The 20439-nt window shown below is 37.6% G+C and overlaps 1 long non-coding RNA gene across 1 annotated transcript in view; it reads left to right on the forward strand.

The window, feature by feature from the left end:
- Nucleotides 1-20439, forward strand: part of LOC138714997 (uncharacterized) — a 935649-nt gene that overhangs the window by 245215 nt on the left and 669995 nt on the right. The window contains exon 2 of the long non-coding RNA XR_011336146.1: nt 7911-7935. This is a non-coding gene — a long non-coding RNA (uncharacterized lncRNA). The remainder of the gene's footprint in view (nt 1-7910; nt 7936-20439) is intronic.

Genomic DNA, 20439 nt, shown 5'->3' on the forward strand with positions numbered 1-20439 from the left:
GAAGCACCAGGCAGCGCTCTGATTGTTGGGCCATTCCCTCACCCGAGCTCACCTTAATCTTGACGCCCGACAACTGGTGCAAAACCGTCGTAAGGAAATAAGGAGTGATTTTACTCTCGTTCATAAAAAGTTCCGTTTCTTTTTTCGTTCTCTTTTAGTCTGTATCGGAATTAAAGCTGATTATGAAATTCACCGCCATGAAACTTAGTTCTCGCAACTTTCTTATGTTGACTGATGTGAGTTTAGAATCAAGTCATTTATCACAGCAGTGCAATAGCGGACCATATGCAGGCCTAGTTATAATGAGAGAAATAAAATATACAGGACATATCAAAAGTACGGTAATACTTTCAATATTTTATTACATAAAAACTACAAATGATAGCACTTTCAAACACACGTCAGTTTAAAGTCAAAGATCTCAAAGTTCTGTTTACACCTTACAGAGATTCAATGTGTGAACCACGAGTGACTCGGCAGATGTCCAAACGATAATCAAACTCTTCCCATACCCTTTTCAACATATCCTCTGTGACCGTGGCGGCAGCTTCTCGAATTCTAGTTTTTAGTTCCTCTAAATCACGTGGCAAAGGCGGTGCAAACACAGGGTCCTTTAGCTACCACCATAGAAAAAAGTCACATGCAGTCATATCGGGTAATCTTGGTGGCCATGTCATGAAACATCTGTCTCTTACTCCAGCACGTCTTATTCAACGATCAGACATCTCCGTGTTCAGGTAAGCACGAACTGCATTGTGGAAATGTGGCGGAGACCCATCTTGCTGAAAGATGAAATCGTCATCGAGATCTTGTCTAAGCTGAGGCACCAACCATTGCTCCAACATGTCCAGATATGAATGTCCAGTCACAGTAGCCTCAATGAAGAAGAAAGGTCCGTACAGTTTTCGTTGTGACAACGCGCAGAAAACATTCACCTTTGGTGAATCACGCTCATGTTCAATGATTCTGTGAGGTTTCTGTGTACCCCAAACACGACAGTTGTGCTTGTTAATTTTCCAAGTCACTCGTGTTTCACACATTGAATCTCTGGAAGGTGTAAACAGAACTTTGAGAGTTTGACTTTAAACTGACGTGTGTTTGAAAGTGCTATCATTTGTAGTTTTTGTGTAATAAAATATTGAAAGTGTTATCGGACTTTTGATATGCCTGTACAATAAAATTGCATCACGAAGAAGGATACATGTGACTGAAATGAAATTAATACCACAGATTAGGTACGTAATAATACACAAATGATTAGAATTACAGAACTGTACCTGATCTGTGACCGTGAGATTTCGTATGGTGTGAAGCCTCCATGCGCTGTAATCAGAGCCTCTAAGCGTCGTGGCATGGAATCAAAGAGGGCTTCGATATGTTCCTGGGGAATCTCCCTCCACGCAGTTTGTACAGTATGTGAGTCCACAAAGCGTCAAGAGTGGGTGCTGGAGGACCATGACGAACAAATTGCCGACCAACCATATCCCAGACATGTTCGATGGGCGACATGTCTGGCGAACGTGCAGGCCAGGGAAGCAGTGATACCCGTCGTTCTTAGAAGAAGACTTGCGCAATCCTCACCACATGTGGCCGGGAATTGTCCTGCTGAAATATGGCATGTGGAGTTAACTGAAGGAGGGACAGTGCCTCGGTGTCTAAAACCTCCCTAATGTAGTGGCTGGTGTTCAGATTGCCCTGAATACGTAGGATATCGCATATTGCATCCAATGGCACCTCAAACCATCACACTAGGCGTTTGTCCATTATGCCGCTCAACAATGCAGGCTCTCAGATTGCGTTCACCACGGTAGCGTCTAACACGTATGTGGCCATCATTGTAGGACAAGTTGAAGCGGGACTCGTCCGAAAACATTACATTTTCCCACTCAGCACGTCAGTGACGGCGTTCACGTGTCCATTGCAGTCTAAGGCGATGGTGGTTTCTGGACAATGGAAGCCAACGCAACGACATGCGAGCCACTAGTCCAGCCCTCAAAAGACGGCGACGAACCGTTGACGCAGACAGGTCCACATCCGTTGCAGTACTCCAACGTCGACTCAACACTGTGGATGAAGCTGTACGGTCCGTCACGGCCATGCGGACAAGATGGCGCCCCCCCCCGCGTGCTGTGGTCCAGTGCCCGCTCGTCTCCACTGGTTCCACACACGCATCACTGTCATAGCAGCATGCCCTAAACGAGCCGAAATGTCACGGTAAGACAAACCTGCTTCCCTGAGATCAACCATTCTGCCCCGTTCGAATTCACTTGCTGATATTGCGCCCTTCCACGTCGACAAGGCATACCTGCACTAGCTTTAACGTTTCCACTTTTTTGGAAGTTCTGCACTGATTGAGCAAGGCATAACACTGACCTTGCTGGTGACGCAAGAGCGTCACTGGTGGGCCTATGTGTACGCTATCTCTCTGGAAACGTAATCAATTTATTGGTGGTACACTGTTCTACACATCTCCCGAGTCTGGAGTCGTTCGGGCCATTGTTTCTGGGTGTTGCACTTTTCACAAACAGTGGTGTATAATTTGTCTATACCTGCATAGTTCGGACCGAATTAGTACCACAATATAGTATATACAGTCACGAAGCTCAATACGTAGTAAATATGCATTCATAGGTAGTTGCTAACCACTAGGATCGCTACTATCACCTCATTACAGACGATGCGAAATAGTACCTGCACAGTCTATTGTTCCTAGTACCCTCATAAATTCAAGCTTCGTGACTGTATATACTAGACTGTGTTAATACTGTATATTTCAGATGTGTATCTTATGGGACCGAGCTAGTATCTAGGCCTACCCCTCAAATTATTTATGCCTCGCATCTGTCAGACAGAATTAGTCAGACAAGAATTTTATAAATTCTGATTCATATGTGCTTTCGAACTAGTGATGGTTTTATAACTGAATTTGTAGTGCTTAAGGATTTTATAAATTTAATGATTTATATGGGGATGCCGAGGTTATATGTAAATTATAACGAATATCCTAGGTAGCTAATAGTACATTATGCAACGAGCCTATAATGTTAGTAATTAAGACGCAAATATGTTTGTTTATAAAACGAGCGCAAGCGAGTTTCATAATTTCCATACGAGCGTCTTAATTACCATTATAGGCAAGTTTCATACGACTTTTTATGCTCGACCATATTTCTAACTTGAAATTATTTCTAAGTTTTCATGTTATGGTTATGTTAAGTGACGAACGGAACTGACCTGAATTGTGAGATGTGCGCAGACGCGAAAGTATTGATTTTTTCCGAGGCACGAATATCATTGACCTTGATATAACCTAGAGAACATTAGTCTTGATATAACCTGGAAATTGATTTAGAATTGAAAAACGAGATGACAAATTGAATTTATTTGAATATTATTTACAATTAACGCTAATTATTACAGTAACAGAACATAACCTTCTGTGACAGTATTGGATTTCCAGCCTCCGTGACATTTCCCTAGTTGTCTTTCGATTGCATATCCGAGAATAATCGAAAACCTGAACTTTAATGAATAGGTGTACTTTAATGACATGCATTTAAGGACTGCTACCAGGTGTATAATTACTACATTTCGGCATGCTCCAGTATAAAGTTATTAATCTTATCTTATAATTTGTTATTATCATTATAATTATTGCCTTGAAATTGGATTTAACTGGATCAAAAGCAGAATGGAAATTTAGGAAAGTAAAGTTCAGTTGAGATTGTTATTTTATATAAACAACGATTGTCGGATTTCTCCTGTATCCTTCCTTTTTGGAGAACGATTCATTTTTGTAGCTTATTTTTGTTTCTTTCGATGTTTTGTATTGCAGTATTGACACATCATGACGTGTATTTTGCCACTCTCTTTGTTCCTCGCGACACAGGAAATGTTAATTCTTTGAACTTCGCCTTTGATCGCACATTTTGATTAACATTGCCTTTAGTTTGTCGCTTTTTGTTGCGAATAGTTTTCCCGCATTCTCTTGCACTGGGAATTTTAAACTGATAATTACTGGTTACCGAGTGAGAACGTAAAGAAATCGGGATAAGTTGTGATGGGGAATACAATTGCTAGCACATGGGTGAATAATGGGATACGAAACTTACTGACGTTCCCGTTATGTAACACCCAGACTGAATTTAAAATGTACTTATACAATAAATATCACAAGGATAGATCACCGTTTTTCTGCCGTTTTAATGTTCTTTTGGAGTTCACTGTACTTTGCTGTTCACGTAACGTTGTAGCTATAGAAAGTGCAGGATTCATGACAGCTTCAACAGTTCAGCAGTATACAGAACCCGACCTCTCATACTGTATACCTACAGTTTGTAAACATCAAGCTAGGCTAGTCCCCAGCCTGAGATTTTAAGACTTGAGACGCTAATGTAGAAACTGATCTTACTGCCACCTGTTTTTTTTTAAGGATAGAAAGATTAACATTTGTCACATGACACAATATTTAATCTTTCTCTTACCTAATGATCAGGCTTCGAGACTTCAGACCCAATAGAGCAGTTCAGTGGGAAATCCGCGTACTGAGCATAGTGATAAAGCGTACAGTGGGTGGGGGTACTGTAGAATGAATGCCAACAAATAAGCAAAGACTGTTGCGAAATTAAGAAACTAGCACACACTCTTCCTCTACCTCCAGAGCCCATTGTTACTGGATGGAGTACATTGCTTAATGCAGCTGTTTATTATGCCAGATACTGCCGTACAATTGTGCAGATAATCAAGACATTGAGTGACGACTGTTATGCTATCAGAATAATCAAAGCTCTAGATTTGAAGGTTCTGACGAATAATTTGGTTTTCATACAAACCCATTTTCAAACTGTGTCTGAAACTATTACACGGTTAGAAAAGTCAGAGCGAGAGACACCAAGTACACCGGTTACTGATCGTGTAAAACAGAAGTGGAAATCAATTTTATGTAAAAATAATGGATATGGAACATTGTGTAATATAAACAGCAAATTAGTGGACATAGAGTCACCCGAGAATAAAGGACTGTCTCCTAGAGACTGCAATGATGTTAGGTTTTTTTTCATATTGCTCCTATCACGTCATGAGACTTAGAGCGCAGCTTTTCACAGTACAAACTTTGTTTAGCAGATAACCGAAAAAGATTTACGTTTGAGACACTGAGAATGTATCTTGTAGTACATTGCGATTCGATATTGTAACTGCACTTCCTAAAGACGACCAATAGAATAAATCAAGAAATTAAAATTGCTACATGTTTATTTCCACCATTAACACTGTGTATAATTAAACGCAAATGCTTATAAAAGACAGGAGAATAAATGCTTTTTACATTCTTTTGACATTGTCATTGTGTAACGTATATTTACTTTCAGAATGTAGGCCTACATATGTGTCTGTTTCCCCATACTACCGTACTCTATTTTAAACAATAACGTTGTTACCTGAACACATCTCTACTTTTCGCTACCTGCAGCGAGTCAACATCCTATAGTACATCCACAGTAAACTTATTGTATCGGGTCCCAAGTCTCGAAGCCTGCTAATGATGTAGCTGGTTGGGCCATTGCGCGTAGTTTTCGAAATACACCAGAGTTGCTAACTCGTTGTTAAATACTTCCTCTCACTTATACCACAGTCTAGTATGTACAGTCACGAAGCTCAATACGTAGTAAATATGCATCCATAGATAGTTGCTTACCACTAGGATCGTTACTATCACCTCATTACAGACAATGCGAAATAGTACCTGCACAGTCTGTTGTTCCTAGTACCCTCATAAACTCAAGCTTCGTGACTGTATATACTAGACTGTGCTTATACTGTAACAGTTTTCTGAGGAATTTGCATCGGTGCCATGTGTTTTATATATAATATTACTTAGACCAGTGGTTCTCAAACTTTCAAATACCGCGGCCTGGTAAATTCTTTTTCTATAAGACGAGGGTCCGGTCCCAACAAATTTACTCGTAAATACCTGTACAATTTTCTTAAAGCCCTAAGATTTATTGAACTACTGTATGTATTAATAATTAAGTATGATTCTTAAGACTTTAAGAGTATTAGTACGCTATGAAAACGGTGTGACTCGTTGACAATAATTCAATTAATATTATCAATCACTGGATCAACGAAAATTTGTACCAGGTTCTAGTTCCTCAAGCCAATATCATTGAGTAAAATACGGTAATTTTCATTGACATATTATTCATATCTGACCATCAAAGACATAAAATTTATAACATTGATCTTTGTATTATTAAACTTATTTTAATTATGTTTCTTTGAAAAAGAAAAGGTAATGGGAAGAATGACTATGCACTGTAACTTACCACAGAATTGTCAAAATATCGGCGAATGTTTTATATGCAGTGTATTTAATTATATGTATAAAATGTATGAATCTCCCAATTCTAACACTGAAAGATACCTAGTGGAAAAACAAAGGAGAAATCTGATTGCTATTTCATGTTAATTTGAGTATTTATTTTTCATTCTTATACAGGATTTCGAATTACTCATAGATTTAAAAGCACTTTCCAGTCCTTTGATGATAATTTGAAAAGCTAAAGAGTTTCTTCGTAGGAAAGAGCTGTCTCTTTGTGTTCAACAAAAGGTTTCAGAATCCAAATGTTTTGTTGCAGTTGACTTGCAGGCAATTTTTAGGTCGGTCATAAACTGCGATATTCCCTTTCCCGAATGTTGATTTATAAGTCTGAAAAATTCCCGATTAATAATAATAATAATAATAATAATAATAATAATAATAATAATAATAATAATATAATAATAATAATATATTGAAATTTTGGCTCCACGAAAATTGTGAACATGAAATCCTTCTTAAAATGATCTCAGAGTAGATTCTTCTGTTTCCCAACGATTCATCAGTTATCATTATAATTATTCAGAAACTTCTAAAAACTAGCAAACAAATATATTTTTTAATATCGCAGAACCAAATACACTAGTAAGTCTAGAACGTTATTGTACAACATGGTAATCGAAGCCAAGATTTGACCCAAGCAACGAATTCTCCTGTCAAGGTTCGTGAATTTGAGGGACGATAGCGCTCCCTCACGCAGCAATTTACTCATGATTAGGTGGACTGTAATCGCAAGAAAGTGTTGTATCTCCCTACAGTCCAAACTTGGCCATATATACTACAGTTTGTACTGCTTCCGCACGTGTAATGTTAGTTAATGGGTTTATGTACGGAGCTGTTCTTCCTTAGTGGTATTGCTAATCTGGTCGATTGTTGGGGTAAGTGCGTCAGTAATCTTAGAGATTATGTAGAGAAGTATTTATTTTGATCTTTAATTATTAAACGTACTATAAAATACGATCCCCCCCCCCAAATAACTCGTAATTAACGTTAACTGATGAAAGCTACTTCATAGCACGCACTGTAAACCCCTCACACGGGTAGAGATAAGTAGCCCCCTCCACTTCGTACCTTCAAGATTTCGTGCCTGCCATACTATCTGCATGACATCGTAGTCTAGCATGAGGTGGGTCAGACTTCTGAGTGTGAGCTTCCAACAAATTCTTGGGTGTGAAATATTGTCGCGGTTTGATGCCGAAGTTTGGGATTTTTATACTTACTGTTACTTGGCACGGACTTGTTCCCACGACAGCAAAGAAACTAAGATAACACATCATTAACGTTTGACCATTTGAAGCTCATAACTCGCCCAGATCTCTGTCGCCCGCTTCCTTTTCTCAACCCTGTTACGTGTTGCACAACCCTTGTCACCATCGTTATTGTTACTACTATTTGCTTCCATCTGACATCTTCTACGTCCCTACCTGTTTGGTTCTCTCTTTCAATTGTTTTTGTACCGTTATTTTGTGAATGGTTTTTTTTGTCTATACTCTCTTTTCTAACTCGAATTCTTTTTCTGTCTCATTTTCAGGGAAATCCAGTTGTGCGGTACAAAGGTAGGTGCTGCAACTCTCTTTTGTTTCTGCTCCACCCTTTACATGCATGCACGGTGCATTGTGAGGGTAATTTAATGTCTCAGTACTTAGAAACTGTTGTCTGTTGTTTATTGTACTGTTCGCAATATTGATACGTGTTCCTCCTTTTGTCATTGTTGCCTTCATTGCAGAATATCAGGCGCCATGAAAACAAAACAAATTCGGGCAAGTTCACAGAAACACTTTCATCCCTGGTGACAGGTTTAAGAGGAGACGTATGTCCAAATGCACTGTTGTATTTAACTGGTCGCAAACTCCACAGTTATTGAACTAACGAACTGAAATTTAGTGTGGTTATTTAGAGTGAATTTATGTATTTTGGGTCTTAATTACAGTAACGTAACGTTACAGGAAGTTCAATTATAAACGGACCTAACATAACCTGATATTACAGAAGATAATAGACATTTTCTCATGACCTTTTAGGGTTATGGATATAAACTTTTGTACACATTTTGTCTTTGTTATATGTGAAAGATTAGTATAGACAGAATGTTAGAATATTATTTATTTTTTTAATGTCAAATGTTAAACATTTTATAAAATATTACTACTTCACCTAACTAAAATACTTCAAATTAACACATACAGTAGAGCCTCTATTATCCGTGGTAATCAAGGTGGTGGGCTGAACGGTTAATCGAAAAAATCGGATAATCCGTACCATAAAAGATTTTTGTAAATTTAGTAATTAATACTTACACTTTCATATTTTCCTCCATGATCTTGTATGTAACATTCTAGGTAGAGGATCAGAAGTTCACTCATTTAAGCCATGTTGTCAACGAGTTTTTAAGCGGGAAGGAAATTCATTGTAATGGCTGTATGTGGAAAGATAGGAGTAGTGGAGGTCTCATGTTGACTTATACTTTATACACTTATCCTTAATTTATATTAAATTGCACACAGTTGTAACTCTCGTATTCTGATGCGAGATGAATCATAGTTTGTCTTTCCCCAAACAATTTAATTATATGCGCATTTTTCGATACTTAGCACAACACAATTTCTTTTCATACCCGTGAAAAATAATTCATATATAAGTTATAGGATCTATGAAGTACAACTCGAACAACAGACATACTTTGTAAGAGTAAATGCTTGTAATAACACTCTCTAGAAAAAAAGTTCTAATATATTGTGAAATACCTACTTCATATATTTTTGTATCAAAAGAGAGAGAGAGAGAAAAGAAAAGAAAGGAGGAGGCAAGAGAAAGCCAGTCGGATAATCCATCAATCGGTTAATAGAATGACGGATAATCGGGGTTCTACTGTAAAAACTATCTGTGAATCGGGAAATTTGTGTTATTCAATAACAGATGTTCCAGATTTTATACTTCATTTCAAGTACTTTTTGAGAAAATGCTTCGTAATTGTATAAAATTGTAACTTTCGGAAAACGAAACGTAAAGTTTAGGTTTATAAAGAAAGGCGATGTGGCACCATTGGATTTAATAATTATTTTGGGGCACTTAGTGATAGAATTTAGAAGTACATTTTTAATATCATTTTAAACATAAACAAATAAAACACAAATAAAATTATAAAATCGAATTTTTGAACATGTGAAAGTGACCCCAGTTAGAAATATAAATATTAGAAATGAACTACAGCAGGCACCAGTGGTAGAACAAATTGAAAGGAAACAACTGAATTGGTTTGGACATCTGGTTAGAATGGGAGATGAGAGGAAAGTGAAAGAAGTATTCGAATCAAGAATAGAAGGTAAAAGGAGGAGGGGTAGACCAAGAATAGAATGGGAACAATACGTTAATGATATGGTGAGGAGAAGAGGGAAGGAAATCCGGAAAATAAGAAGATTGGCATTGGACCGGGAGAGATATAAGAAATGGGTGGAGGACCCGACGCTGCAAGGCATAAGGGATAGATGAAGAAGAAGAAGAAGAAGAAAGTGACCCCCTTAATAACTTTGTTTTGTGTAATATGTTTTTCTTTTTTTCAAATTAGTTACGAAATCATTCTATACTGTAAATTGTATAATGATGCTCTTCTAGGAATCGGGCCGTTATAAGCTTCTGTTTTAATCTGTGTTCACTTTAGGTTTTGGCTTGAGTTCAGAACATCTATTGTATAATTTTACAGAATTTCCATCTGCCTTATGTAGAAACCTGGAGGGCAGAGGGATTCCGCAGTCCGTTTCCGTGGCGACGTAACACGAATAATTTTCATTGATAAGCACACACGGAAAACTTTCTTTTATTCTCCTGTAACCGTGGTAACTCAATATTCATTCCCATTCATGGTAAACCGCATGTACCGCTTATTCAATTGTTTTTCTCATTGTCACTCGTCCTCCTTTTCAAAGCAATTTAACCTCATGTTTTTATATGAAATGCGTGTTACCATAGCACTTCAACACGCGCTGTATATCAGCCGCCAGGCAAAGTGGTTTAGTTCTTCGACTTTCCCGGACTCTTATGATTTTAACTTTTAAAAATCGAATCGGGTGTGCTCCATCGCTATGGTAATACGTTTAATCGAGGGAAGATTGATGCTTGTGCTTAAAAATTCGAATGAACGGTAGCGTCGTGTTTTTCCCTGCATTCCCACGCGAAGTAGCACGTATGTTGACAGAGCGTCGACAAACAACCTCCTCGAAGGTTTCAGTGTGGACCCTATCGATTATCGATAAGCAGTACCTGAACCTCCCAGCCTGTGGAACGTGAACCACTTCCTCACATGTTTTCGTTTTCCGTATCGGGTTCGATGTTGGACTTGGCTCCAGTTGTCAAGGCGGAACATCATCTCTGTTTTTACTGACATGTGCGTGATGTATTTTCTTTCAAACGTTATACTGGGTGTTCATTTCACAGTGTGTCATGACGTCACTGTTGTGAGTCAGCGATTTGAAGCGAGTTTCAGCTTTTATGTCAGAGAAGTTGCCTATTAATCAAGGCGTTCAATCTGAACTTGAGAACGGTATAACTTGAACGTCGTAGCAACAGATGGCGGTCTGTACGGTCTGTGTGCTATCATAACCTCTTTCGAACTGTATTTTGCGCGGGCAAATCGTACGCATGGTATTTGTTATCATTGGTAACGGCAACATTCCACAACACAAATCAAATGCTCCGTGTCCATGTTGACCGTCGAAGTTAATGTCAACAAATACCTAAGTAATCGTCTTAACCCTCTCCCCTTAAAGAAAGAAACTCACCTCAGTACGTGTTTCCAAACAGTTCACATTTCTGCCACTACCGGCAATACCGTACGTATCGGTAAGTACTCTTCAGAATGAACGCCGTACTTGCCAGGCAACTTCTCTGGCACATACGTAATACGCCTCTGCGGAAGTGTAGGAAGATTGAATTCTCTGATCTCATCGGCTAGCCACATGACGGCATACAGCGAGCCATGACACACTTTGAACTGAACACGCAGTAGTATTATGTCATATTACTGCCGCCCACATACCGATAATCTCGCATCCAATGAGATATCTCGTTATTATTCAAAACCGTAATAAGCAACGACAAAAGTTTTAAAATTTGTAAAGTATAGGCGTTTTCAAAAGGAAGATGCAACTTTAATTGCTCGTATTTTCTACGTAATAAATAATTTTGGCATTGGCTTATTACACAAGAACTGTATTTTTTTGTATCACCATAGCAACGAGTTTGTTTCTGATTGCTCTGGTGACTGTGTTATCAGTAGACACTTCGTATAATTTGGCCTGCAAGATCGCCAGATATTAACCCAGAAGATTATTTATTATGGGGCTGTCTCAATGAAAGCGTGTTCGTGAGCAAACTACAACAATTGATGAGTTGAAGGACCCCGTCGCACACACTGTGGCTGACATTCCAGAACATGAACGCGGACCTCCTGTATACAGCATTGAAGAGACGCTGTTGCTTGTACAAGAACAACTTATACGATGATGGCCGATGATGCAAAAAAGCTCATTTTTTGTGTAATATGTCAGTGCCAGAATTTTAAATATTGTATATAAAATATGAGCAAGTAAAGTTACCTCTTACTTTTGAAAAATCCCGTATTTCAGTTGCTAGTGTAATTTACCGTTGCGAACCTTGAAAAATATTCATGCTGCGGATGATTTTTAGGCCTGTAAAAGCACAAAAGATTCTGTCATATAGTAACAAAATTATACATAAAAATAACATAATAGTCCTTCGCTTTAGTCCAAGTAGTACCTGGGTTCGAGTCCATATGTGTTCTTTGTTTTGTATTTGTGTTATGCTTTGCATGGTGCTAACCACATGAACAGGAAGTCCTGCTGCTTGTGAATGTGTAGTCTTGGTTCAAAAACTTACAACAGAACATGGACAGAGGTGGTCGAAAAACTCAAACCTTGAAGCCCTGAATTAAAAAGATACCGCTTACAAAATAAATTAGGAGAATTTTTATGTTAACGCATGGAAAAAATCATTATACATTTCTTAATACTCAAACAGATGATACACAGAAAGTTGCAACCATACTTTAACGTGTTAAAATGAAAATTTTAATGTGTCAGACATAACTTTTAGGTGCGTAGCTTTCTCTTTAATCGCTATTAAACACTGTGTGAAAAAGGTATTTTTAAAATTGCTTTTTTGAGTACTTACGTCTCAAAAACAAATTTTGAGGAAGCTGAAATTTTGTGTAAAACTTTCAGAATTAAATTTGTTAAAAATAGACTATTGAAAAGTTTCAAATATTTTTGCAGAAAGCATAAATTTTTAATTTACTCTAGTTTTGATAATTGAATAAACAACTTCCGAACATAACTAATGACAGTGACATTGTATTAGTCTAATTTGAATATTATCTTATTAAGGACTAAGGAATCAAGTTCTTAAAATTCATTTCTGAGGTATGTGCACTCGTATATTTTCTCACAAAGTATTCTGAATGATTCAGAAAGTTTTTGTGAAATGTTCGGTGCTGAAAGATATGGACATTTTGAACAGAAAATATAAATAACTTTTTTTCAAATATGGTATCGTTTCAGAGATACAATACTTCGAAATGTAATTTGAAACACAGTGATATTATGATGTGATTTCTATTACATGGGGACGTTATTATTAAATTAGGATTGTAATAACATCAGAACAGTATTAAAATGTCATTAAATACTTTGCTATCGTTAGTTAGAAAATATTCGTTCGTATCAGTAGTATTGTATTAATATTTATCGTACTGCTGAGCCTTATCTTTGTTTACAAAATCTTTTCAAAGTGTCCTACATTTCATAGCATCACTCGGTACTAATAACATTAATAAGTAATAAATAACAAGCCACCGGCATAGCTCAGGCGGTGACGCGTTTGTCTGATGATCCGCTGTTGCTCTCGGGCGTGGGTTCGATTCCCGCTTGGGCTAATTAAATCGTTGGGCATTTTCCGAGGTTTTCGCAACCATAAGGCAAATGTCAGGTAATCTGTCGAGAATCCTCTGCCTCATCTCTCCAAATATCATCTCGTTACCACTAATTTGTTATTGTTTCATTGTGTATTTCACTTCTGGTAGTGTGGAAGAGAAGACCTCATGGCCTTAACTCTACCAGAATAAATAAATAAATAAATAAATAAATAAACAAGCAAATAAATAAACAAGCAAATAAATAAATAAATTCCATAAATGCTAAATAACCCAATAGTTGATACAGCATCGTTGAATAGCAAAGCAAAAAAATAATAAAACTTAATAACAAAACTATGTAGGCTACATAAAAGTTGTCTCGCGCCTTAAAATATTCCTACATGATTCATTATTACGCTGTAAAGTTTACATCAATTAAGGCTACAGATTTCTGTTTGTCTGTAGTTTGAATATTAGTAAATGATGCACAAGTTACCTTAAAGGAAGACTGATCCAGATAAAGAACCTAAGTGATGAGAATGGTGGTAGATTACCGACTTCTGAAGGCAGTCTGGAATTAAGGAGAAACTGTAAAAAGGAAGGCGTGTGAGAAGATAAGATTGGGATACGCTAGTTACGAGTGCACAGAAAGGATTGGCATGCTAATATTGCTGTTATATTAGAGATAATAATCACTATTGTTGCTCTTTCGACGAAAGCTCCAACGTCTGTGTGTGTTGCGATATGTACAAGAAAGTCATATGAAATTCAATGAAAATTTTACATCATTGCCCCAAAAAATTGCAAAAGTTCTCATTTTAAAGTACATCGTTGCATGGTTATTCTTTATGTGAAATTGCCAACATTCCATTTTTTGTATTGTTTTCATGCCATAAATTGGTGAATATGACTGGATATAAAAGATTGTTACTTAGGTTTATTTGAAAATTTGTATCCAGCGTACCATTTGGATTTGCACTTCACTGGCTGCGAACCTCATGCGTATATTTCTGCATGTAGCAAAGCTGTTTAGCTGTGAATCTAATCGAGAGATCTGTCGTGGAGAAAGAGGAAGTTGTGTACATGTTTACTGAGATATTTTCCACGCAATAGGGTCAAGGTGAAGGAGAGACCATCCGATACTCTTTTCTTACAACGTTCTCAAAACGACGATTTTATAATTTTTACTTCCGTAAATGAGAATATCATAGCCACAAGTGCGGGAAGTTCGGACAGTTCAAGTGAAGTTTAGGATGTGCAAAAAACGTTGTCAGAACATTTTTTTGTCTTTCGTTTCTCTGCCAGTATTCCACAATTATTCCTTTGATTGCCACATATAAAAGAAGCATGTGGACAAATTCGCTTTGCCACTGCATTGTACCCATTGATCATAGACACAGCATGAGGAGAAGTTGTGTTTTGGTCGAGTAACCCATAGAACATGTCAGAACAGCAGGCCAGGTGATAATATGTAGTCATTTCTCTGTCGCGTTTTGCACCGATAATATGAAAGGATTACGGTGGAACGTTGGCGAGAATCCCTGAAGATTGCTATAACACCGTCTTTGTCTGCCACAGTTTCCAGCTAGTCTCGCAGGGGATTGCAAGAAATATTAGCTAACCGACGCGGATCATTCCTTTGACATCTTTCACGATGAGGATCTTGTAACGTACTGTAATTATAGTATATTATATATGTATTATATACAGAGCGTCTCGTTATTATGTACCTTAAACATATGCATCATGTTACACACATGTAAACAAAAAATGTCATATGAATAAAATTGCTTAAACGGCTTAGTTACAGAGTTTCTCACAAGGAGATAAGACGAGAATTCTAGTGGGAAACGCACTAACATGAGTCTTATATTGGGGAAACACGATTCAGTTCATGTTCTGCTGCCTCTATGTACGCTCACATTATCCCAAACATTTGGTCATGAAATTTCCAGGACCATGGATTGAGAAGAATGGACCTATTCCATGGCCGACAAGATCACCCGATTTCACATCTTGTGATTTTTGGTTATTTGGTCATCTAAAGAATTTGGTGTATGCTGGAAGACATTCCACCCGAGACCACTTGTGGTAATCAATTGCGGAAGTGTGTATTCGTTACTTCTGTCTCTCTTCTTCCAAAATCAAAGTGTTAATGACAGAGACGGACACGCCCATGCTGTGATTTTAATGGTGGACATTTTGAAAACCTGTCAGGATACAATAAACTCCGGCAATAAACATTAACATGGCTAGGAACGACAGATTTCATTGATAGCTTCTCTCTCTTTCTATTTCTCTTTCTTTCTCTCATATATCTCTGTAACTTAAGCTGTATGGGCAATTAGTTCATATGACATTTTTGTTTTCAAATGTATAACACAATGCACATGCTTAAGATACACAATAAAGGTGCACTATGTATTTTCGGAATAAATAATACTTTTGTATATATCGAAATTCATCTGATTTCGAGTAGAAAATCATTATGTGCTACCAACAGCAAAGGAAATGGATGTAGAGATGCACGCGTACTGTTGAAAGTCTTTGACACGGAATGGCGTTGTAGCATTTTATGACTTAAAACTTATAATCCGCCGCCGTAGCGTAGTGCATTGCGTGCGCGCTTCCCATCCAAACGTTTGATTCCCGACATGGGCATTTGAAGAATTTTTTTTCGTCCACGAGACTGGGTGTTTGTCCCTTGTCATGTGGTGTCCTGGTGTTGCCTCAGCTATGACCTGTACCATGGTGACACACAAAAGAGCCCCGTTTAATGTTAGTCCAAAGATATACCCTTCCCCATACCATATTCGCTTATAATTTGGTCTCAAAGGAAAAGGCAAAGAAGACGAAGAAAGAAAACAAAATAAATGTTTCAATTATTACAACTCTTTCTTTCGTGACCAACGAATTATAAAAGTTTTAACTACCTGGAAATTCAGTTTGAATGGGAATAGTTACCTCTCTGTTTATTTATGAGCTCTTCATAGCTGCGGAGATTATGGAAAATCAGATGATCGCCGGATAGTTTTAAGTATTTATGATTATGGTCATATTGTAGGTAATTTAAACGCTGAATACACGGAAGACTTATTTTGCCCCAGTTTTAGACTTTTTTGTCCTTTTTTTTTTACTAGAATATTTTCGGTCTCACGAAACTTTGTCCTGCAAAGTTATTTCTGCACTGAATCGAATGTTGACGCGCAGAAACATCTGCCTTTTAAGCAGAAAACATGACAAGATGAGCATCTGGTTGATAATTTTGCCTTCTCCAGTTATTTTGCTAGCCGTAAATCCGCGACACGGACACTCTAAATATTCATTCCTTACAGAGAAAGCCATGCTAAACATTTTTATCGCCTCTCGGAGATTCATTACCCACGTCTGTGTTTGAACTCGCGTCTTCAAGTTCAGTGATAAACATAGTAATGATTAAACCAGCAGTGGTGACATAGTTCGATAATGGTTGCGGGTGTGGTAAGATGAAACTACTACGACAGTGCTTCACAACTGGCAATCGAACCTAGATCTCTTCTCATGAATTGCATGTGTTGCATGTTGCTTGGCTTTGCATGTATAGTAGTTCATGAATGTTTGTTCAGTTTCAGTAGTGCTCGTAATTTTGCTTTCTGTGTTCGAAGAGTAGGATTGCAGTTAAGAAAGCTACTTCTAATTGGCTTCACGTTCGAATGCATTGCCAACCACCCCATAATTACGGTATGTTTATCTGGGTAATCACAGAGTTGTGTTATGCACACGTCTTTCTTGTGAAAAGTGGATAGAATACAGAGGAAATAGTTCAGTTTTTATGCCTCGAGGTTTTACGTTAATAAATTATTGTTTTGATACCGTGAAGTAGTAATATTCGACGACAATTATTATGAAGTGCTGACCTCGCGTCGGGGAAATCCCTCATTCCTTCTCTAGCTTACACATAACCTTGCTGGAGTATGAAAAATTGTCTGTGGTTAATAAGAAAATCATTGAAGCCAATAAATTTCGAGTAAATATGAACTTCATATAACCCCACTAAGAGTATAAAAATTACCCATGGGTAAATAATAAGAAAACATTTGACGCCAATTTCAAGCAAGTTACCACTTTATTAGGTGGATAATGTGTAAGTACGGACTTGAATATATAAGATTACTAAGGCTAGAAAAAATTGTCTGTCGGTAAATAATTATAGCCTATTTCAAGCAAGTAGGCCCTACTATTTTATTAGGTGGAATAGCCTATATGTAAATACGGACTTAAACATAAGCTTAGTAAGGGTAGCAAAAATTGTCTGTCGGTAGGCCTAAATAAGAAGAAAATATTTGAAGCCTATTTCCAGCAAATTACCATTTTAGTAGGCGGAGAATTTATAAGTATGGACTTGCTAGTCTATTTCGTGTAAATTGGCATTATTAGATCGAGAATAAGTATCTATAGACTTACACCTAAGCTTATAAAGGGTATGAAAAATTGTCTATAGGCCTAATTCTTAAATAAATGAAGCACATTTCGAGCAAATTACCATTTTATTAGGTGGAAAAAATGCAAGTATGGACTACATACAGCCACCGGCGTGGCTCAGTCGGTTAAGGCGCTTGCCTGCCGTTCTGAAGTTGCGCTCGGGCGCGGGTTCGATCCCCGCTTTGGCTGATTACCTGGTTGGGTTTTTTCTGAGGTTTTCTCCAACCGTAAGGCGAATCCTCGGCCTCATCTCGCCAAATACCATCTCGTTATCACCAATCTCATCGACGCTAAATAACCTCGTAGTTGATACAGCGTCGTTAAATAACCAACTAAAAAAATGGACTTCACATAAGCTTACAAAGAGTATGAAAAATTGTCTATCGGTAAATAATAAGAAAATAATTGAAGCATATTTCGAGCAAATTACCAATTTGTTACGTCGAGAATATGTATTTATGAACTTATACATGAAGTTACTATGGACATTAAAAATTGTGTATCGGTAGATTAATAAGAAGATCTTTAAAGCCTATTTCGAATAAATTACCTTATTGATAGGTCGCGTATTTTTAAGTATGGACTTAAACATAACTTCGCTAAAAGTGAATAAGAGTCATTTTCGTGAAAATGATGTTTTAACTGGAATAACAATTTATGTACCTAGCCAAGCACAAATAAGAATCAAACTCTAGACTCGTACCTTTATCGTTCTATTAAGTGATTGTAGATGGAAGGACGTGAATGTGGCAATAGATTAAACGTATATTATGACTCAATATCGTATGAATAATGAAAATGGCAGATCCTTAGTTACTTCAAGTCTTTAATTATTGTCTACATATAAATCTTAAGAAAATATTGGAGCTGACTTCGAGGAAATTGCCATTTTGTTGTAGTCAGTGTCATTGGCTCGAGTTTCGTTGTACACTGGTCGACTATGCGTTCAAAACCCGACCTATAGCCAGATAGTCAAACAGATCATTGGAAATTTCGAAACAGTTTTGCAGCTTCACAGTACTTGTTCCCTGAAATAATTGGTGCCTAATGAAGGGTGAACATCAGTTCAGAGCTTGCACAGGTTCTGTCGGCCGTGGAGGGATTGAAACTCAGGCTCTGCTGTACCTGTGGGTTGTAACTCTCTCTGCTAACAATTACGCTACGCCGACCACTTTACCAGGTAACGCGTTAACATATGCTAATGCAGGTAAGATAACTGTTTAACCATGCGACACAAATCCTCCCTCAGTTGTGCGCCTGCAGGATTACAACTAGACTACACGGCATACATCGGAGCCGGAGAAATTGCGGCACAATCACGGGGGAGTTACTTTCAGTCGTATGACTAACTGAATTTGTGATCATTTCTCTTCTCGTCTACATAACCTGACCCGAACATCAGAGCGTTGCTTTGTTAAGATGAAGACCTGGATTCAAATCCCGTCAGCTTCAAGTGCTATTTATGGTGGAACAAGTCGGTGTAGGATAGGTTAATTTTTTTTTCGTTTCCCTGTCGTCGTTCTACCTTTGCTTCGTTCAAGGTCAACCGTAAAATGAAATTGATAATTATAATAATGCCGTTATAATAAAGTCGTTCTACCACTGCAGTATGCTCATGGATTAGATGAGTATCGGTAATCAAGAGAAATACGTTTTAGAATCCACTCACTCACTCACTCACTCACTCGTACGTCACTTAACCATGTTACTCATTGACGTCAGTTATTCGATTATTAACTTATCTTCCGAGAGTTAATAGTTGAATCTCAGAGCTTTGATACCCACAATTTTCTCTGAGTACTTTGGTTTGTTCCTTCATTCTCATTACACATTTCTTTGGTGATCAATAATCATTTTACAGTCTTTTCTGCTCTATCGTGTGAAGGAGTCCCTGATTTAAAACGTTGGAATTATATCCAGAGACATTTGTTTCCGTCTCAGTCCTTGTGAGCTCTGATTATTAAATAATTGTCTAACCAAAAGATTGTTTACAATTTGTGCAGCGAACATTTGCAAGTTCTCTCTGGTCTTTAATACCGAAAATTTCTATCATTTTGCCACCACCAGAAATAAACCCCAACAAATAATTTTGGATTTATCCTGTGATACGACACAGACGTCAAAATGAACGATTTAGCTGTATATTATAAATAAATCCACATATATTATGTGATACGTGATATGAATTAACACTATAGGTCTATGGAAATGATATTGATTTCAACACATTCTGCGGATGAAGGACAAACGCTTACCGAAAAGTAGATATACAGTATAACCCCGATTATCAGCCACCCTATTAACCGATCAGTGGATTATCCGACTGTCTTTCTCTCTCTTTTCTTACTTTGCTGCGGAAGAAAGTATGTAGTGCTATACTATATATTAGTACCTATTCTTTTCTGGAGTCTTATTATAAGCCTTTATCCTTATATTACTACTGCCAGCAATAGGAACAGTTACCGGTAGGCCTACTTCAAGGCGTTTTTCTCAAATTGTAAAATAGTCACTACCTGCTTTCAAAGAAATGGTTCCAAGAACGTTCGCAAAATTTAGAGCAAACCCGTGCAGCGTTCAGTCCTTGTTCTACTGTTCGAGTGCCCGTACTTCATAATTTCTATACACAATATGTGCCTGGGTGTTAAAAGTGTTTTACTAATCGAAATAAAAATAC

The sequence above is a fragment of the Periplaneta americana genome, chromosome 15 (assembly GCF_040183065.1).
Source record: "Periplaneta americana isolate PAMFEO1 chromosome 15, P.americana_PAMFEO1_priV1, whole genome shotgun sequence".
In the NCBI taxonomy this organism is placed as follows: Eukaryota; Metazoa; Arthropoda; class Insecta; order Blattodea; family Blattidae; genus Periplaneta; species Periplaneta americana.